Source organism: Trachypithecus francoisi, unplaced genomic scaffold (assembly GCF_009764315.1).
Source record: "Trachypithecus francoisi isolate TF-2019V2 unplaced genomic scaffold, Tfra_2.0 Lachesis_group15, whole genome shotgun sequence".
NCBI classification, from domain to species: domain Eukaryota; kingdom Metazoa; phylum Chordata; class Mammalia; order Primates; family Cercopithecidae; genus Trachypithecus; species Trachypithecus francoisi.
Genome location: NW_022681460.1, coordinates 13,844,085 through 13,866,225, shown reverse-complemented (window position 1 = coordinate 13,866,225; position 22,141 = coordinate 13,844,085). Strand labels below are relative to the sequence as shown.

At 38.8% G+C, this 22,141-nt stretch overlaps 1 protein-coding gene across 3 annotated transcripts in view; it reads left to right on the top strand.

Annotated features, from left to right (window-relative positions):
* The window catches only part of HS3ST5 (heparan sulfate-glucosamine 3-sulfotransferase 5), a 290,237-nt gene that overhangs the window by 124,605 nt on the left and 143,491 nt on the right, over positions 1 to 22,141 (top strand). The window lies entirely within an intron of this gene.

Here is a 22,141-nt window from a genome sequence, read left to right as displayed (position 1 = left end):
TAGGTTAGTGGTAGAGCCATCTGTGGCTGAGTTTTCTAATAACATACAAGGCAATATAGAATAGTGATTATGAATGTGAGCTCTGGAATTAGATGGCCTAAGTTCAAGTCCCCAGTTCTGCTGCTTACTACCTGCATGACCTTGGACACCTTCAGTTTGCTAAGTCTCAGTTTCCTCATCTGTAAAATGCAGATGATAACATTGCCCACATCTTAGGACTACTGGAATTAAAAGAGATGTACTTTATGTTGTAGAGTACATTGTAAGGCTCAATAGATATAGACTATTCTCATTTCTGCTCTTCCAAATGGTCTCTCTTGTTATCCCAAAACTGAAATCTTACCATGAACACTTTGAACCCTGATTACTGCTTCATTTTCATTGTTTTCATTGACTTGAAAATGAAGAAACTATTATTATACAACTTTATATAATTATATAACTATATATGAATAGTATATACATATGCATATGCATATATTGAGTTGTGAAAATATTCAAGTATGATTGTTTAATAGAATACTTTTATTCTCAGGGTGGTGGTTGCTTTAAACCTGCAGCTTTGGAAAAGGAATTAAATGGCAACCTAATGACTTTGTCATCATAACCACATAAAAAATCTGGCAAGATATGTAAATGTGGCCATATGGGCATGGTTGGCAAGACCTTTGAGTTGAAATTGAACTCACCCAACAAGTTGTTTCATCAAAACATTGCCTGGAAATGTTTTTATCTTACTACATGGTGGTTGGCTTTTTAGCTAAACCCGTCAGTGAATGGAGAATGTGGCCAGTTTGAATAGTATGAGACAGGAGATTCAGTTCATCCAAATTGTTGAGCAGCTGGAGCAAGTGAGTCATGTTCAACTGACACTGGACGGCTGTCCATCAGCTCATAATCATGAGAAGAGCTTTATGAAAAAGCAGCTGGCTTCAGCACCACAGCATCATCAGAGAAATGCAACTGCCTGAAATAACCCAAGCTTTCCTCCTATCCTTGTCTACCCTGAGAGAACTTTAACCTACTGTGGGTAGCCATGAAATCCTTCCCCAGCTAAAACCATGCCACCTTCCATCAAGGAAAGTATTCTTTAGGTGTCCTGCACTTTCAGTTTTCTTTTCCTTTTCTTTCTTTCTTTCTTTCTTTTTTTTTTGGAGGATGATTCTGTTCTCTATCTCTGAGGTTTTTTCCTGAAGGTTTTCTGAGTCAGAATAAGAAGTTCATCAGAAACCATTTTGATGGAATAAACTAGCATGCCTGCACACATTAGCTCATTCTCTAGTTCACTTTTTTTAACTTCCTGTAGATAGTAAAGCAATGAATGTGCAATGCAAGGCTATGTGTGTTTATATGTGTGCCTACTGGAGTGTAAACATGTTGATGAGTAGAATTGTTCCTTTAGCAGAGATTAAAAGTATCACTAGAATGCCTCCTGATCGGCATCAGTGAAGCTTTGTTTACTATTTTGGGACAACAGAGTGTAAAAAAAAATTAACAGCTTGTTTCATAGCTGAAGGTGCATGCATTTATGATATGCTGGTTTTATTTGCGCATTGTTGCATTGGGCTTTGCCAGACTACTGAGAAGACACTGCTGCAAATTAACAAGTCGCAGGCTGCCTGAATGATTTGATTTACTCCAGGGTCTAGCCAGTGCATTCGGCTTTATTTGTTAACCTAGCAGAACATTATTTATTAATGAGTTCTTCATGCTTTATTAAACCTAATGTCAAAACACCTCTCTGGGACCCTACTAGGCGTATTTCCTCTTTGTGGTAAGGTCTTCTAAAGAAAATGAAAAATTATGCAGCAGAGCCACAGTTAAAACCCAACACATACCAGTTCAATTGTCCTTGATCCTGTCAGATGGTATTTCTGAATCTTTGTGAAAGATCAGAATATGATGCAGTACGGAACTGAAGTTAAAGAGTCCACTCCTTCAGATGTCAGAAATTAGATCCCACCAAAATGAAAGAAAGCTTCCATAGCCCTGGGAGATAGGTGAACTCTGCAGCAGGCCACAGCTACTGTGGAGATTCAACAGTAGGGGAAAAGTGCAGACGCAGTCTGTGCAACAGTAGTGAGGAGGTATAGGCTTATGCAGATAGCATAGTGATTTGAGGTTAATAACAATGTGAAATAACTAGACAGCTGTGGCATAGGGGGAATGGAATCTGTTCTGAATATACCACTGAGTCTACCACTGAGTCTGCTGGCATCTAGCAGCAGGGGCCTGTGGGAAATGAGAGGAAGCCTTGATGGCCAGGAGGACAACCAGTGGGTATGACAACATATAAAAGGCAAAAGGCTTGGAACTGTCAGCTGAGGATTCTCCTGGCTTCCTAGCGGAGGGGTGGAACTAAATAGGGGCAGAAGGGTCATATCCATGGGGAAATCCAGGCAGCAGGGGGATATAAAAGGGTAGGTGAGTGTTGACATCCTGGTTTAAGGCATCATGACACATTCATCAATCACTTGTAGGGAGAACCAGAAATGGAACCAGCCAGGGTTCAGGGTCCCATACAAGAAGACTGGATTTCTCTGTCCTGAGTTTTGTTTTGTTTTGTTTTGTTTTGTTTGAGATGGAGTCTCGCTCTGTCGCCCAGGCTGGAGTGCAGTGGCATGATCTCAGCTCACTGCAAGCTCCGCCTCCTGGCTTCATGCCATTCTCCTGACTCAGCCTCCCGAGTAGCTGGAACTACAGGGGCCTGCCACCATGCCTAGCTAATTTTTTTGTATTTTTTAGTAGAGACAGGGTTTCACCGTGTTAGCTGTTTCAGGAAGTCAGGGACCCCAAATGGAGGGACCGGCTGAAGCCATGGCAGAAGAACGTAAATTGTGAAGAGTTCATGGACATTTATCAGTTCCCCAAATTAATACTTTTATAATTTCTTACACCTGTCTTTACTGCAATCTCTGAACATAAATTGTGAAGATTTCATGGACACTTATCGTTTCCCCAGTCAATACCCTTGTGATTTCCTATGCCTGTCTTTACTTTAATCTCTTAATCCCATCATCTTCATAAGCTGAGGAGGATGTATGTCGTCTCAGGACCCTGTGATGATTGCGTTAACTGCACAGATTGTTTGTAGAGCATGTGTGTTTGAACATTATGAAATCTGGGTGCCTTGTAAAAAGAACAGGATGAGAGCAATGTTCAGGGAACAAGGGAGATAACCTTAAACTCTGACTGCCTGTGAGCTGGGTGGAACAGAGCCATATTTCTCTTCTTTCAAAAGCAAATAGGACAAATATCACTGAATTCTTTTTCTCAGCAAGGAACATCCCTGAGAAAGAGAATGCGTCCCTGAAGGGAGGCCTCAAAAATGGCCACTTTAGGGGCAGCTGTATTTTACCGTCGAAGACAAAGGGATGAAATAAGCCCCAGTCTCCCATAGTGCTCCCAGGCTTATTAGGACGAGGAAATTCCCGCCTAATAAATTTTGGTCAGACCAGTTGTCTGCTCTCAAGCCCTGTCTCCTGATAAGATGTTATCAATGACAATGCGTGCCAGAAACTTCATTAGCAATTTTAATTTTGCCCCATCCTGTGGTCTTGTGATCTCACCCTGCCTCCATTTGCTTTGTGATATTTTATTACATCGTGAAGCATGTGATCTCTGTGACTCACACTCTATTCGTACACTCCCTCCCCTTTTGAAAATTGCTGATAAAAACTTGTTGGTTTTACGGCTCAGGGGCAACACAGAACCTGCCAACGTGTGATGTCTCCCCCAGACACCCAGCTTTAAAATTTCTCTCTTTTGTACTCTTCCCTTTATTTCTCAGACCAGCCGATGCTTAGGGAAATAGAAAAGAACCCATGTTGAATATTGGGGGTGGGTTTCCCCAATAGTTAGCCAGGATGGTCTCTATCTCCTGACCTCCTGATCCACCCACCTCGGCCTCCCAAAGTGCTGGGATTACAGGCATGAGCCACCACACCGGGCCCTGAGTTTTTATCAGAAAGCTACAGGACAGAAACAAAGGTTTAGAAATAATAGGGAGTAATTACTCTAGCTCAGTAGTCTGTGCAAGTGTCCAGGACCCATCCCTGTCACAGGATACATGACGTCTATTGATAGTGAGGTCCAATGGCAAGTCATGCTAAATGCTGAGACTGAGGCTGTGTCTGACCTTTCTACTGGCCACCAAGTTTCCATGTCCCATGATTAGCTTAAGAGTTGGAAGCATCAGTGATTCTTGTTCTGGGGCCTAGAGAAACTGGGCTCAGAAATAGTGTCTGAAAAGAGAGTTGTCTATTTTACCATTTCTCAGTCCTGCTCTCTACCTTTTGTAATAGCTTAAATTCTGTGTGGCATACAACTCAGTATTTAATTATGCAGATTTTGTTACTGTCCTTTCTAATTGTTTCTGACAGGTAGTTAAGGAGTAATTATGAGCTCCTATCATGTGCTGGACACATTGGGAATTAAAAACGTGTCTCAGTGACAAATCTTACAGGAAACTTACAACAGAGTAAGGAAATAGACATGTCCAAATGTAAGGCTATTATAAGTTAAAAAGTTGTCAAGGTCATGAAAGAGTGAAAGAGGCTGGGGAACTGATCCAGTTTGAAGGAGACTAGGGAGATGCGACAATTAAACGCAATGTGGGATCCTGAATTGGCTCCTAGAAGAAAAAAAGTATATTACTGGAAAAACTGGGAAAATTCAAATAAACTCTAATGTTTAGTTAAAAGTTATATGAGATATTAACATTGGGAGTAGCTGATTAAAAGGTACAGCAGGAGCTCTGCAACTTGTTAGTAAGTCTACATTTATTTCAGAATAAAAATTTAAAAAGTGATAAATGCTGTAGGGAAGATGCCGATGATTATCTTTGGATGTTCTGAGAAAGAAAGCTTTACTTCATTTGGCGAAATAAAGCTTCATAAAGAGGCAGTTAGATATCCAAAGGTAAGATAAGAGACATTTCCTGGGAGAGAAAACAGAGTGAATGAAGGCTTAAAAACAGGCAAAAGGAGAACTTCTCTAGGAAAGAAAAACAGAATAAGTAAAATGAAGAGCATTGTAGTCCTTGAGGAAGAACTTAAGATGCAATTTATAGGTAAAGAGAGAGTAAGGCCGGGCGCGGTGGCTCAAGCCTGTAATCCCAGCACTTTGGGAGGCCGAGATGGGCAGATCACGAGGTCAGGAGATCGAGACCATCCTGGTCTACATGGTGAAACCCCATCTCTACTAAAAAATACAAAAAACTAGCCAGGTGAGGTGGCGGGCACCTGTGGTCCCAGCTACTTGGGAGGCTGAGGCAGGAGAATGGCATAAACCTGGGAGGTGGAGCTTGCAGTGAGCTGAGATCTGGTCACTGCACTCCAGCCTAGGCGACAGAGCGAGACTCCGTCTCAAAAAAAAAAAGAGAGAGAGAGTTAAGAACATGCAGGAAGATTAGTAAGCAATTTGATTTGCTAGAGTTCACCATATGTGAACTGAGACTGAGTGGGGATCAAAGATGGATTGGGGATTGTAGAGATAAAATTGTGAAAGATTTTGAATACCAAGTTAGGAGTTTTTCATGCCTCTCCTTTGCAGCAAGATATCCCTGCACGTGTTTTACCTTGTTCTCTAGGAGACTATGGATGGGTATGATAAAACTGGATTGTATCTTATCTTCAGATACCTGGGGACAGGCATACAGAAGGAAATATCTTAAATTGGAATGTTACAAAGAAAAGGGAGGAAGCTGCAGCTTCTATTTTTAATCAGAAAAACAGAAGACAATGCTGTACCTGGGAGAAAGGTTAAAAGTGATAACAGACAGGAGGCAGGGAAATATTAGACAGAGAAGGGCAGAGTCCCTGGTGAAGCCCACCCTCAAGTCTGGACCCATGGCCCAAAGTGAGAACATGCATTCCTGTTTTCCTGCCCAAATGTTGCAAAACCAGCCTTGCCTGCCCTGCCCACCCCCACCCTGCCATCCTGTACCCATAAAAACCCCAGGCTCTACTGGCAGCAGAGCAGCAAAGAGGAAGAGAAGAGAAGAGAAGAAGCAGCCAGATGTCAGAGAGAAGAAACAGTTTGATTTCAGAAGGACGGCTTGATGGCAGGACTTCGAAGAAGAGTTCAACCAGGGATGGCCGAACTCCAGGGGAAGGCCACTTCCCACTCCATCCCCTTTCTAGTTCCTCATCCCTCTGAGAGCCACTTTCATGGGCAATGAAATCGTCTGCATTTACCATCTTCAATTCGTTCATGTGACCTGATTCTTCATGTATGCTGAACGAAAGCTCGGGATACAGAGAGCTGTCACATTGAGCTGTTAAACACTTAAGCCATTTGCAGACAGCAAAGCTAAAAATGCTGTCAGCACCCAGAAGCACTCGACCCAGCCCCAGCGTCCACTCACCTGCATTCTCCCCCTCCCTTGAGGGGTTGAGAGCTATAGGCTGAGCACACAAACCATCCCTTTCTCGAGTCCCTCAAAGGGGTCAAGGGAGTTACCCCATTGCAAAAGAACCTACTAACTGGAATGAAGGCTCTTACTAACCTACTGCAACAGGCAAGTTAAGAGTGTTGTAAACACAGGCAATATATTTAGAGCTAACTGCTTTAAATTTTTTCAAGAGATGAAATGGGGAGAGCTTTCTTTGATGGAGTTGCAACAGTAAATATGTCTAAGTTAAAAAGAGGACTATTAAAATGCTAAATAATACTGGGAATTATCTAAATATATAAAAGCATTTATGGTCTAATTAATGCTTTTTTTAGTAGGGAATAGTAAACTGCAACTGATGTTTTGTTTTCTCCACCAGTATCTATTGAATATGAATGTTGGCATCATGGTATTAGAGTTCAAAAGGAGAAGTGATAAACTGGGGGGGTGCTCATTACTCTGGGGCAGCAAGAGAGAAAAGAGCAATGAAACATCTACATCTCCATGTATCCATGCATCTCCCAGCTGAACAGCAGAAGCTCTCCATAGAGAAAATGTATTAGGAATTTGGAATATCCATCATCACTATGACTACAACTTTGCAGAAGGCCAGCCTGCCCTAATTGAAGGAAGCTCTGTGTATCCTAGAGAGGAGACTCCCTGTGGTGATAATGATCCTATTAATGCCCAGTCAGTGTCTACTGAGGAGCCTGGTTATAAGTGAACAGCATTATCTGTTAGCAAGCAGGGAATCCATTAACACAAACCCCTTTAACTGGGGATCCAGGAGAGGCCATTATAGACCACACCCACAATCATACTTGAAATATTGGACTCTGGTTGCCAGTTCTCACAAAATCATTCCAAAGTGTGACAATATATCTTTCTATTATATTTCCCACCCGGTTGCAGAACAATGTGGGGCACATAACATGTGCACATGTTAGGTTACTTGAGGATATTTTTCCCATTCGTGATGTTTTAGCCATTAGCAATTACCTTACATGATCTTTCAATAATTCCAAAGCTTCTGAGTATTCAGTCTATTTTGAATTCTATTTGATTCTTCTTGCTTAGTCTGTTATGCCAAGTATTTTCTGTACCACTACGGTATCATAAATGGAAACAATTTTCTGGTCCTTTTGTGTAATTCAGGAATATATTAATGAAAGCTGGTTTTAACACATTTTTCCCTGACATATATAAAGTTAAATGCTTGTCTTAGTAAATGGAGTCTTTATGTTAATAGAATATGGCATAATTTTAGGAAATATATTCATGAGTCTGATAAAAATATTCCTAAAGTTACTAAAAAGAAAAATCATGTATATAGCCATCATATAAAATGTTTGTATAATTTCATCTTTAATTTTATTATTGTGAAATGGCTTTTCAAATGAGTCACAGGAACCAGTGGGTCTCTGGAAATAAAACTTATAGATGTCATGAAACTGAGGAATAACTCACACAATGGAAGTTAGGATCAAGACTCAGAAAGATCTGTATTATCTGCAAAACTGGGCTAAATCTGAGGAAATAAGATGAAATGAAAATAAATGTAAAGTCCCATTCTCCGATTAAAAATTTAAAAAGTAAATTGGGAGGAACTTGGAGAGAAAAACATATATGAAAGATTCTGGACATTCATTTAATAATTAACTCAATATGAGTTAGAGATTTGATGTAATTGCCTTAAAGCTCATATGATGTTAGATTATATTTGTAGTAAGAATGTGTCCAGCATGACAACCTGTCTTATTCTAGGTTGGTCACACCTGCAGCCATACCTAAAATGGTACATTATGTTTTGAAAGCTATACTTTACTGAAGCAGAAATAAAATGTGTTCAGAGTACCATACCTAGGATTATAAAAGGGTTGAGGAGTACCCTGAAGGAATGGGAACCTTTAGCCTGGAGGAGGTAAGATATAGTGGGGGACTGAAAACTGTCTTCAGTATTTGAAGGCTGACTTGGAGAACATGGAATTTAGACATTGGATAGAACAGGGAGGAAAGTGTGATCTTGTCTCATTTACGTAGAAATTTTATAACTATGACCAAGATACCTGGCAAGTAGCAGTTGTCCCTGAATTGGGTAAAGGCCAATCACTGCTCACTGCAAAAGCTGAGCGAGCTATATCTAAATGCAGTTGGTCTGAGGGAACAGAGTGCCTTGTCCTTGGTACCTTCTAAACCTAGATCTGAATGACACAGAAGTGGCCCAGACCTTAACTGGGTATAGTACATGCTCTTATGGACTATAATGCTCTTATGGTGCATTTGTCTCCTGAAATTGTAACGAAATATCAGTTTCGCGTTCATAGTAAGCCATTGAATGCAGCCCCTGTTAATCCAGTTCATATTAGTCGATATTCACATTGCTGCTGCTTAAGCTGGAGATTTGCTAACAGTTTTCTTGTCCATTTTTTTTCAGAAACCAAAGCAGCTGCTACAATAGCTAAAATAAGCTAAAATCCCTTAAGACATGAATTGTGATCACAGATTTTTTAATGCATTTTTTTGTTCATATAATTGAGGTCCAAGTCTACAAGAGGCTTTTGCTTTCAAATTATGCAATGAAAATGTAGAATATACCTAGAGGGGCACACAGATGAATGGAGCTATAAAATCACTACTGCTCATATGGAATTTTTATTTCCTAATTTCAGATTGTAATTACTACTAGTAATGAATATTTTGTCTAAGTGTTTTTACAACATTTCCATTTGATTTCATCTGGTTGGTTCACAATAGAGTATTTATGTTTTTTGCCTTGGATGACGTATCAATTTTGTTACTTTGGCCTTTGACAGAAAAATCAAAGGCTATGAACAACCTGGTATGGTGTCAAAATTCTATTTGAGTAATAAGTTTCATAGATTTTTTTTTAAAGCCCAAGATACATTGAAAGTTCACTTTATGCTATTGCCTGAGAATTTTCTCTTTCTACATTACCCTGAAAGGAGAATAAACTTGAAGTTTTTGCTACTGTCCACCAACATACACAAGCATTCATATGTGTTTGCTTGTATTTTCACTCCCTTTCTTCCCTCTCCCCCTTCTCCCATTTCTTTTTTCCCCCTTCTGACTTCCAGTCATTCACTCAAGATATTTGAGGTTGTATTCTTTAACTGATATGGGCTATTTATTTCTAACCAACTTAAATTAATAATTTTTTGCCAGTTTCTACTATGAGGGATAGCAAAATAAAAATTGGAACAGTTACAAGTAATTTTCAGCTTCTGCTTAATGGCTTTCTTTTTATCAAAATAAGCATCTAGAATTTGAATACCAAATCATTTGTTCTAACACTGCTTAATGAGTTGGTGAAAAGATCAACAATACACAATAGAAAAGCTGAAAGAATACAGGAAGTAAAAATGTAGGAAGAAGAAACTTTAAAAAAAAAGAGAAAATTGGGTCAGGGGAAAATAATCTTGAAAATGATGCACGGAAACACTGTTAAAAAAAAGAAGGGTATAAAAAATAAACAAGTTTCATTTTCAGTAATAATAAAGGAACTCAAAATGCACATTTAAAAAAATTTAAAATATATAATTAGTAATACAAAAACAGTGCCAAAATTTAGCATATGCTTAATGAAACTTTGCTTAATTGCATTGAATTGACTGTAGAGAATGTACAGTCTCACTGACAATGCAGAATGTAAAAAAGAACATCATATCCATTTTAGTTTGGCAATGATTAAGTGATTCTGAAAACCTGTACAGCCCAGATTCCAACAGCCCCACACCTCATAATTCCAATTTAACTGAACTAAAGTCTGTTGTTTACATACCAGCAATTGCTATGATGCCTTGTGGATTTAATTCCTATCCTCCGTATTTGGCTTTGGCTAAATTCATTGCATTCATTGTCCAGTACTATTTAGTGAGCTTATAGTATAGCCCTGTAAGCACTATATTTGGGAATGAATACATGATCCAAGACAATCCCTAAACTTTAAAATAGCTGCATCATGATTTACAATAAACAAAACACCTTGCATAAAATTGTATAAAGACATTAAAGCAGGCATTATCATCTCCTTCTCAAAATTGAGAGCGCTAAAACTTAGAGACGTCAAAAGCCTCATCCAGGGTCACTGAGTAAGTAAAGGAGACAAAATTGTTTCTTTCATACAATGCAGTGCTAAGAAACGTATCTATAGCTTTTATTAGTGTATGGACTGGTCAGATTCAGAGTCAACACAGCAATTTGAAAGCATGGGGTCTCCTGGTGGGTTGCACACTCACCCCTACAATGATCCTCTCTTAAGTTCTCATAAGCAATATGATTCTTTGTACTATTCTCCCCCAGCTAGGAAGCATTTGGCCTTGATCTTATTGGTGGTCACAAAGATTAAATGATACCATTAGCATTTAGTAATCAGGGTCAAGGGACAATAATTGTCTGGGTGAATGACCAGTGCCCACAAAGAAGAGTTCTCCAATCCCAAATATGGGCAGTGCGTATGTCGAAAGCCTGTTAGGGGTGAATTACAAATAGTGAGTTGTGATGTTTTTAAAAATTAGGCCCTCATAAACTAAAATTGATGATTGTCAGCATTTATCAAGAACGTGCTTAAGAATGGGCCACCAACACTCAGAAGCCCCCACACATCCATACACAACATTGGAGTGTCCCCAGTTTTTAGAAGGACACTCTAAATCCATGTCTGATCCATGTCTCAATGATGAAGTTTTCAGTTGGTTAGGGTTTTTAATTGCTACTATTTCTAGTTTTCATTCATCATTATCTACTTAGGTTATGATGACCTATTTGGTTAACCCTGAAGTATTTAGTGATCCCTACTTTTGTGAGTGATATTTTTGGCCTAACTTAGAGTAATTATACTGTAGTAAAACATGGGATATATTGTAGTTCCAAGAGGGATCCCTCATACTTCCATCACTAGAGTAGATACATGCACAAACTTCCCTCAGAATTACACAGCGTAGTACAATACAGAGTAGTATAGTACAGGACAGTATAAGACATATGGCATAGAATAATATAATTATATTACATAATTGTAAGGTATGTTAACAGTATAGTAGCACTATAGATAGTACAATATAATACAGCAACAGTGTAATATAGTAAGGTATTATGTATCACCAAGTTTTTTTTTCCATTGGAAAGGTATAAAAGACAAATGGGTGGTGGGGGCAGGGAAGTCTTTGGTCCAACCAAAGTCAGTTAAAAGAGAGAGAGAGTGAGAGAGAGACACTGAGTTATAGAGCAGCACAATCTAAGTTTGGACTTCTCGCTGAGAATGCTTGACATAAAACAGTAGGAATGAGCCGTCTTCACCATGACTATCCTTAGGGGAATCCACTAAGCTGCTCTAATGCTGCTTTTTATGCTTCTCTATTTCCAATGAAGTGCTGTGAAACCCTGTAGCAGAGATAGTATTGTTTTTATTTTTCAATATCAACTGGTATTTTTTGCCTACAATGAAAAATGTTTTGTCCATAATATTTATCACCTTGTCACTGGTTTTATTGTTGAAAACCACCTGCTTGCACTCCTTTTCTTTTCAACATTTTTTATTAAGAAAATATTTGGAAGGAAACAATAATACTAAATTGCAGAATTACAAAAGGGCAGCTTATACAGCTAAATTTTAAGATACTCTGAGGGACAAAGACATAAAGCCACTGATGGTGGGTAAGAAAAATGTGTGACAATGGAAGTATGCAATGTGATTTACTTGGCTGGCTACCATATAGGAGAATAAATTCTATAATCTTGCCAAAACCTAAGGGGAATGTGAATTGAATGGCAATAAATAACCTTATTGGAAACAGTTGAATATGATATACTGTATCCTCTAGCCTTAATACATGAAAATTTCTCATTGATTGCAGCATCAGACTCAAGTAGACTGAAGATGGGGCAATTTTTAATGTACTCCACAATGTCCCTTCTGTTCCCTGCCACAACCTTCTCAAACTTGATGAGTTAGAAGGTCAACTTAAGCTATGTATGCAACTCCAAGCTTTTTGGCCTCTTTCAGGATTAAATAAAACTTATAGCAAATATTTTTCTCTATTCCTTTCATTTTGCTGTTCGGAAGCCATTCTATGTTTATAAATATTGTATGTTTAGTAACATTTTAATTTTTCCTATTCGACTAATGTTTTAAAGGTATGATCACTTTAGTATGTTTTCTTATTCAATCCTCACAGTATTGCTGTGAGCTAAAAGAGAGTATTATTTTTCCTGCATGTTTACAGTTGAGAACATTCAGGCTTACAGTGTTATGTGACTTGCTCAAGCATATGTAGCAAGTAAGTGGCCAATCTGGGGCCAGATATCTGGTTTCTGCATCCCAAAACTGAGTTAATAGGAATTTTTTCACGTGAATGATTACAGTTTATGATAGTTTTATTTCTGCTGAAATGTCTAGTTATACCGTATTTTGTTACTGAGCAAGGTTATAGATGAATAAAATGCAATTTGCTAATTTCATTCAGTTTCTCATTTATTTTAAAAATGTGAGTATCTATCTGTTTTGTGCATCAGAAGGAAAAAAGAAAAACCGATATAAAAACTGCCCTCAAGGAGTTTACAGTCCAGAGGGGAAGCAAATAAATAAATGTGTTCACTGCAATACCATAACAATTTGTGTAGTACAATAAAAAGTACATTTGGTCTTTGTCCTTCCTCCACTCCCAATAAAGCTCCTAAAAACTGTTTGAATTTCCTGAGTGATAGGGGTGTCTTTTTGTCTGTTAATTAGGTGACTCAAGAGTGAAGAGGGGGTGGGAAGGTCTAGAAAAATGGAATAGAAATAGAGAACCCAGAGATAAACACAGGAATTAGAGCAGGAGTCCCCAACCACCTGGTACCGGTCCATGGCCTGTTAGGAACCAGGCCACACAGCAGGAAGTGAATGGTAGGGTTGGGCGTTTGGGGTAGGAAAGTGAACATTATCTCCTGAGCTCCGCCTCTTGTCAGATCAGTGGCGTCATTTGATTCTTATAGGAGCATGAACCCTATTGTGAACTGCACATGTGAGGGATCTAGGTTGCCTGTTCCATATGAGAATCTAATGCCTGAGGATCTGAAGTAGAACAGTTTCATCCCAAAACCATCCCTCACCACTACCCCAAGTCCATGAAAAAACTGGTCCCTTTCACAAAACAGGTTCCTGGTGCCAAAAAGGTTGAGGACTACCAACTTAGAGGGTTAACACTTTCAGCCCCACCAATTGATGTCCAGGGAGGGGAGAAGGGCTGGTGATTGAGATAAATCATCACTGACCAATGATCTCATCAGTCATGCCTATGAAATGTAACTTCACTTAAAAACTTTGAGACATCAAGGCTAAGAGTCCTTCCAGAATGGTGGACATGTTGATACATTGGGAGAGTAAAGTGCCTCAAGAGGGAGTGGAAGCTCTGTACTCCCTAACTCCCCAACTCCCCATACCTTGCCCTATGCCTCTCTTCTATTTGACTTCTCCTGAGTTGCTTCCTTAATAATAGGCTGGTTCTTGTAAGTACAGTGTAGTGTTTTCCTGAGTTCTATGAGTCATTCTAGCAAATAATTATACCTAATAGGCTGGTTATTAGAAGCCCTAAATTTGTAACCAAGTCAGACAGAAATTCAGGTAGCCAGAGGACCCAGGACTTGAAACTGCATCTGAAGTGGGGCATCCTTGAGGAACTGAGCCCTTAACTTGTGGGGTCTGCACTAATTCTAAGTAGTTAGTATCAAAATTGAATTAAATGGTTGGAAACCCAGTTTGTGTTAGAAAACTGTAGAATTGGGTGTTGTTTGGAAAAAACAAACAGCAGTATTCACCATGCTCTCCAGAAAAGGCCCTGAGCATTGTTCAAGGCATATGGAGTGTGCATGGCCAGCATGACACCCCTTTGATTACCATGCATTCATGTTTTTACCATACATGTTGCATACTTATCCAAGAGCTGGTAGAATTTGTTCCCAAACTATTTGTGCCAATAGTATTCTTGGTATAGTTGTATATTTTAGATAAATGTTTAACAGGTTTTAGAAATCTAAGTACAAAACGAAAGAGTAGTTTCTATGAAAATTAAGTAAATTCTTTGGAAAAACTCAATAAAGGTAAGTTGCAAAAAAAATTATATCAAAGTGGACAAGACAACTCAAGTATTAAAGAAAAAATAATTCTAGAAAGTTTAAAAATAAAGTATGTGTTTTATACCATAAAAGTAAATCTTATAGTATGAAATTACCCAAAAAATACTGTAAAACATACTTAGAGCTTTTAAAAAAGAAGGTAAATATGAATTACAGTACAGAAGTTTCAGATTTTAAAAAATGAATCAACCCTAAAAATTCTTCAGGGTGGGCTGGGCGCGGTGGCTCAAGCCTGTAATCCCAGCACTTTGGGAGGCCGAGACGGGCGGATCACGAGGTCAGGAGATCGAGACCATCCTGGCTAACCCGGTGAAACCCCGTCTCTACTAAAAAAATAAAAAAAATTAGCCGGGCAAGGTGGCAGGCGCCTGTAGTCCCAGCTACTCGGGAGGCTGAGGCAGGAGAATGGCATAAACCCAGGAGGCGGAGCTTGCAGTGAGCTGAGATCCGGCCACTGCACTCCAGCCTGGGCGACAGAGCGAGACTCCATCTCAAAAAAAAAAAAAAAAAAAAAAATTCTTCAGGGTGTTTGTAGTATTATTTTGAAGATATGAAACTGGAATGTGTAGACGTTGAAATATGGGTTGTGACTTAGCAAGGAAGAAAATAAAGAGTACCAATCACCAGTCCTACATTGAAAGAAAAGGTCTTGATTTTCCTTTAAAAGATGATTCATATGTATGTTGGGACCCGGAAACTGATACATCAAAATGTGGCATTTTGACATGCTGAACTGAAGAAGCCTCGAGGTCATTCTGACCTTCTACTCCACCGCTGTCTCTCCCAAAGCACTTTTCTGCCTCAGATCCAGACAGACCCACCAAAAGGAACAATTGTTATTTTTCCCTTCCCTGTAAGACCAAGAACATAACCACACCTGAGCAAAGCTTTCACAGGATAACATAGAAGCTAATCTCTGTTCTCTGATCCATTCATTCTCCCTAGTAGCTTCCTCCACAGAATTCCTCTTCTCTGCACGGCCATAACCTATTTTGCCAGGATGGTATACAAGCTTCCAAACCCTGTTGGAGGGTGGGGAATCACTTAATGGTTCTCCCTATGTACACATTAATACATTTGTATGCTTTATCTTTAATTGTAACTGTCCAATGGGTTCTTCTTGCCTACTGCACAGAAAATCCAATCACACTAAGACAGTGGTGTTGTGGTAGAGAAAATAGTTAATTATTGCTAAGCCAGCCATGCAGGACAGGAGACATCTCAAATCTGCCTCCCCAATAGCTCAGAGGCTAGGATTTGTAAGGATGATTTGGCAAAGAGGAGCTAGGGAATGGGAGCAGTTGATGGTTGGGGTTTAAATCAGAGGAGTGTTCAGATTGTCTTTGTGTGCTGAATCCGTTTCAGGGGAGGGGGAGTAGTCACAGGACCAGTTGACTTGGTTCCTTGATATGACTTAGTTCCTTGCTATGCATTCGGGCTGTCACCAGAATGCAGAGTCTGAAAAATATCTCAAAGACCAATCTTAGACACTATTTGACAATAATGATGTTATCTCTAGGAGCAACTGGGGAAGTTACAAATCTTGTGACCTCCTGAAAATGGCCGTTATCATTTAATTATGCCTACATCTAGGTAGAATTCAGGGTTCCCACATAATCCTAACCTTGTGGCCTTTCATTAGTCTTACAAAGACGGTTCAGTCTCCAAGCAAGGAGGGAGTTAATTTCCGGAAGGAACTGTTACCATCTTTGTATGAAAGCTAACCAAGGCAGTTAGCTTGTGAGGTTAGAAGCCAGATGGAGTCTATTAGGTTAGGTTTCTGTCACTGTTACAATTTTTAAAACTACAAAGGCAGTGTCATAGTTTATCTATCTTTTGTGAGTTCAGCAAGCCTTCAGAGGGAGAAGCGGAGTTTTCCCTTGGCCCCTCCCTACATGTTGTTAAAGTCAAATGTACAAATGTACAAAGTATTAATTGTCAGTTTCCCAACTTAGCCACTTTTGTAGTTAACTAACCACCAGGTCTGATTACAAAATATGAGAGTTGGCCATTCCTCAACTATTCTGTTTTTGGTTAAAATTTTTGAACTTATCGCCTGAAAGCCTAGAAGATAATGTTCAAAATTTAAATTATTTGCAACACCATTTTGTCAGAAGGGAATTATGACTTCAGTTTTCATTTGAGGACAGTTAATCAAATTTCAGTGAGCATATTACTCTCATATTTATTTTGAAATAAAAAGTATAGCCCTCAAACTTTTTTCTTTCCTTCTAAATTATTTATATAACAATAGAGCTCCTTGAATCTACCAAATGTCTGCTTCATTACTCTTCCTCCAGGCTGGCTTCCCCTATTCTAGACTGTGTAGCAATGTGCTCTAGGCTCATGATTTCCTAAGAGAGGATTTTGTGACTTTGCCCATTTACCTGTAAATGAACCTGACAGCCAACCTATTGGGATTTTAATTTTCCATGCATCAAACCTTAGTCTCACCTGCTGCTAGTTTCTAACTCCACTTGTTTAATTTGTTGAAATATTCATTGACTATTTCCATGTAACAGGAACTCTCTGGACACTTGAGATACAAAGATACCTGCCATCTTGGTACTTATATTTTAGGGAGTGGGGAGAAGATAATCAGAAAATAGCAATAAATACAACAGGAAAATTAATTAGTAGATTAGAAAAAAGTTAGTACAATGGGAGGAAAGCAGCAGGATAAGGGGGTCAGGAGGACCAAGGATTGGAGAATGGGGTTGCAGGATTTTTTTTTAATGTTTTATAGAGACAAGGTCTTGACTATGTTGCCCAGGCTAGTCTCGAAAGCCTAGTCTCAAGCAGCCCTGCTCCTCAACTTCTCAAAGTGCTAGGATTACAGATGTGACCCATTGTGCTCAGCCTTTTGACTTTTTTAAAAAAACTTTTTTGTAGAGGTTACAGTTTTAAATAGGGTGGTCAAGATAGCCTCTGATGTGGTTTGGCTGTGTCCCCACCCAAATCTCACCTTGAACTGTAGTTCCCATGATCCCCATGTGTCATGGGAGAGACCCGGTGGGAGGTAATTGAATCATGGGGGCAGCTCCCCCATGCTGCTATTCCTGTGATAGTGAGTGATTTCTCACAGATCTGATGGTTTCATAAGGGGCTTTTCTCCCTTTTGCTCAGCACCTTTTGCTGCCACCATTTAAAGGACATGTTTGCTTCCCCTTCTGCCATGATTGTAAGTTTCCTGAGGTCTCCCCAGCCATGCTGAACTTTGAGTCAAACCTCTTTCCTTTATAAATTACCCAGTCTCAGGTTATGTCTTTATTAGCAGCATGAGAATGGACCAATACAGCCTCATTGAGAAGCTGACGTTTAGGCAAAGACTTGAAGAACATGAGGAATGCAGCCATGTGGGGGAATATTACAGAGGGAGCAGTGACCCTAAGGTGAAAGGTGCTAGTGTATATGAACAGCAAGAAAGAGAGTGTGCCTGGATGAGGTCAGAGAGATAACTATTAAAAGAACAGTTTGACTGTCCTTCTAAAGATGGCAGGACAAGAGAGGGACCAATGGTAAAAGAATGGTAAAAGCAGGGAGACTAGTAAACGACTATTGGAATAACAAGTAGGAGATGATGGTTTCCCACTCCTGAGTGATAGCAGAGGAGATGAGGAGGGTCAGTTCTAGACATATTTAGAGGTAGAGCCAGCAAGATTTCTTTACTATAGGTAAAAAAGAGAGGTCAAGGATGACTCCAAGATTTTTATACCTGACAACTAGAAGAATTGAGTTGCCATCAAGTGAAATAGAGGAGATAGTTTGAGGAGCAAGTTCATGGAGAAAGATCAAATTTAGTACTGGACCTATCAAGCTGGGATTTTTATTAGACATCCAAGTGGAAATGTCAAGTCAGCAACTGCACGTATGAGTCCAAAGTTCAGAAGAATTGTCGTCAGTTTATAGACTGCTCTATTCGTAGAGGAGCTGATGATCAGCCAGTCTTCTCAACTGGAGTTTCACAAGAGAATTAAGCCTGCTTGCCTTAAAACATCTCTTATATGTAATAAATTAAGTTATATCTGATATGTACAGAATAGTACTGGTTATGGAGCATCCTTGAGGGAATTGATAAATCATTTTTTGTGCATTCTCTGAGGTGCAGATGAGGAAGCCCAAATGAGAAAGATTGCTTGCATGCTTAAAGAAACTTATTATTTTGTCTCTTTTTCAGTCAAAGGTTCTTAATTCTCATTCTTAAAATAATTGGAATCTTAAAAATATTTGAAACTATCTTATAAAACCTTAAATAGAATACCATAAATCATTTTTTCTCAAAATGTGCACATTTTTAATTGGTGTTTGCAAAAAGGCATGTGTGTGGAGGTTGGGGGCTGGGGAAGCTCAAACATGTAGTGTTTGGAAAGTAAAATTTAAAGTAAATCTTTTCCCAACCCAGAAATCCCCTCCACAAAGGTATAGAACAAGAAGCTGCTTTTATTATTCAATATGCATTAAACCAAAATGTGTTGCATGTCACAGGCAATTCACTGTGATATCCACAAAGATATTGCAAAGACAAAAAGGAATCTCACCACTTTGTATAACCGAGCATTTACAAATCCGTTATATAAATGTTTTCAAGATAAACAGTAACTAGTTCTCAAGTGAGAGGACTTGCTAACACCTTTTGTCACACATAGTGTGACACTATGAGGTGATCATCTGTATGTACTTATTGTCTTTAACCAGAGGAAAAACAAACCTCATTTTTTGTTTTTGTTTTTGTTTTTTTGAGATGAAGTTTCGCTCTTGTTGCACAAGCTGGAGTACAATGGTGCAGTCTCAGCTCACCACAACCTCCACCTCCTGAGTTCAAGGGATTCTCCTGCCTCAGCCTCCCAAGTAGCTGGGATTACAGGCACGTGCTACCACACCCGACTAATTTTGTTTTAGTAGAGATGGGATTTCACCATGTTGGTCAGGCTGGTCTCGAACTCCTGACCTCAGGTGACCCGCTCCCCCCCACCCCCGCCCCTTAGCCTCCCAAAGTGCTGGGAACACAGGCGTGAGCCACTGTGCCCTGCCCAAACCTCATATCTTTACAACAGGAGTTAGCTTTGCAAATTGGAGCAAGGTACCCATTGAAGTTAAGCTACTTTGCCACAAAACTGGAAGATACAAGTGTTATCTTTTTTGGTGTTTGCATTTCAAAAAGATGGCTCTCATGTCCTTAAGAAAAACATTTTTGAGACATAAAGCTGACGAAAGGTCTATCTAACTCTCAAAAGGTTTATAGACATTTTTTAAAAAGAAGAAAATATTTATTAATACAATGGTAAGTTTCCTAAAGTAGATGTTCTTAAAAAAAAAAAAAAGAGGGGAGAAAAGTGTCTCTTCCCTTATTCTCAACAGGAACTTCTGACTCTTATTTTTAATTTTTATTTGTCCTTACAATAGTTAACTCTGGTTGTAAAATAAGATAAACATTTTTTTACTATAGGACTTCTCAGAGCTCTTAATGTGCTCATGTGCATTATCAAATACCAAAGGGGAAATATGTTTTGCAACGTTTCTCAAACTTATTTGAGCATAGAATTTTTTTTTTAATGGAGCATTTCATGGGAACAATATTCCACAAATTCACACACTGGAAAACGCCACATTGACCAAACAGGGACCTAATTCCAGAAAGAGCAGAGTATTCATTTTGTTCCAGTACATTATCCTGTGCCAGCATCCTTTATGACCATAAAAACTTAAGTCGCTTTTGCAGTCAGATTTGTAATTTCTTGTTGTTTTCCCTGTTTATTTGGGTGTATGGTATGCTATTTTAACGTCCCTAGTTTTATATTTGGCTAAAACATAAACATTCTATGTTTCTATTTTGTCACTTTCATAATAATGGCATCAATATTTTATGACTCTAATATTTTTACCCCTACCACTATTCCCTCAGTTCTACTTCTAGACAGTTACGCTATGTCTTCGAAGTGCCTTGGTATCTATTTGAAAATCATATGTGATATTTTAAGTTTGTAAAATGTTTATGATTCTAAAAATAACCTTTTGTGGGTCAATTCACTGCTCGAGGGCACTGAGTCTCTAGGTAGCTACGCCCAGGAATAGAGAGAGGTGTGTGTGTGTATGTCATAAACAGATGTTTGGTCATTATGAGAATTAGCCATAAAACCTGTGATTATCTAATGCATTTATTAAAAAAAAAAAAAAACTTGTACTAAGTAGCAGATACTTCCATTAATCTCTCATTTCTACTTATAACCACATGATTTACAAAGTAAAGTCTACAATCAGTATGGAATGCTTCCAACTATGCACAATTGTTTCTTTAGTTTGCTTAATTGTACACTGAATTTTGTGAATTTACAGAGTTTTCTCAGGATTTCTTCATACAACCTGGTGAATCACTTTCTGTGTCAGCTTTGCCGATGTGTAGAACAGAAGGTGCTAATTGCACCTTAAACCTATTCCCTGTTTTTCTTCGTTAATTCTGATTATTCCTTTGGGTTGATCTTGGAAATTCTGATGACTTGGAATAATCGAATTGTATAGTATTTTGCAGGGGTTCTCTCTTTCTTGTATTTCCATGTTAACCTCTCTAGCAAAATTGGGGACATTTTCATTGATTATATTCTCAAATATGTTTTCCAAGTTGCTTACTCTCTCCTCTCTCTCCAGAATATCAGAGTCATAGGTTTGGTTACTTTATATAAACCCATATATCTCGAAGGCTTTGTTCATTTTTTAAAGATTCCTTTTTCTTTATTTTTGTCTGACTGGGTTGATTTGAAGGATCAGTCTTTGGGCTCTGAAATTCTTTCTTCTGCTTGGTCTAGTCTGTTGTTAAGGCTTCCAACTGTATTTTGAAATTCCTCTAGTGAACTTTTCAATTCCAAAAGTTCAGTTTGCTTCTTTCTTAATATGGCTATGTTATCTTTCAAATCTTGTATCGTTTTTCTGGCTTTCTTGGATTGGATTTCAACTTTCTCTTGGATCTCCCTGAGCTTCCTTGCCATCCAGATTCTGAATTCCATGTCTATCAACTCAGACATTTCAATCTGGTTAGGATCCATTGCAAGGGAGCCAGTGTGATCCTTTGGAGGTAACAAAACACTCTTGACTTTTTGAATTGCTGGAGTTCTTGTGCTGATTTTTTCTCATCTAAGGGAGCTGGCATTTCTATGTTTTTGAAATAATGTCCTTTACAGCAACATAGATACAGCTGGAGGCCATTATCTCAAGCAAATTAACACAGAAACATGAAACCAAATATCACATGTTCTCATTTATAAGTGGTAGCTAAATCTTGAGGACACACAAACAAAGATGGGAACAGTAGATGCTGAGGACTCCAAAAGGAGGGAGGGAGGGAGCGGGCAAGGTCTGAAAAATTTCCTATTGGGTGCTATATTCACTGAGTGCTAGTATCAATAGAAGCCCAAACCTCAGCATTATACAATATACCCTTCCAACAAACCTGCATATCTACCCCCAGAGTCTAAATAAAAATGAAAATTAAAATAAATATATATACAATGAGATTTTTTAAATTTGACAAATGATTATAAAATTCAACTGGAGGATAAATGTGTAAGAATAGTTGGAAAATGTTTTAGACTACAGTGAATTATTGTAGAGTATATGGGAAGC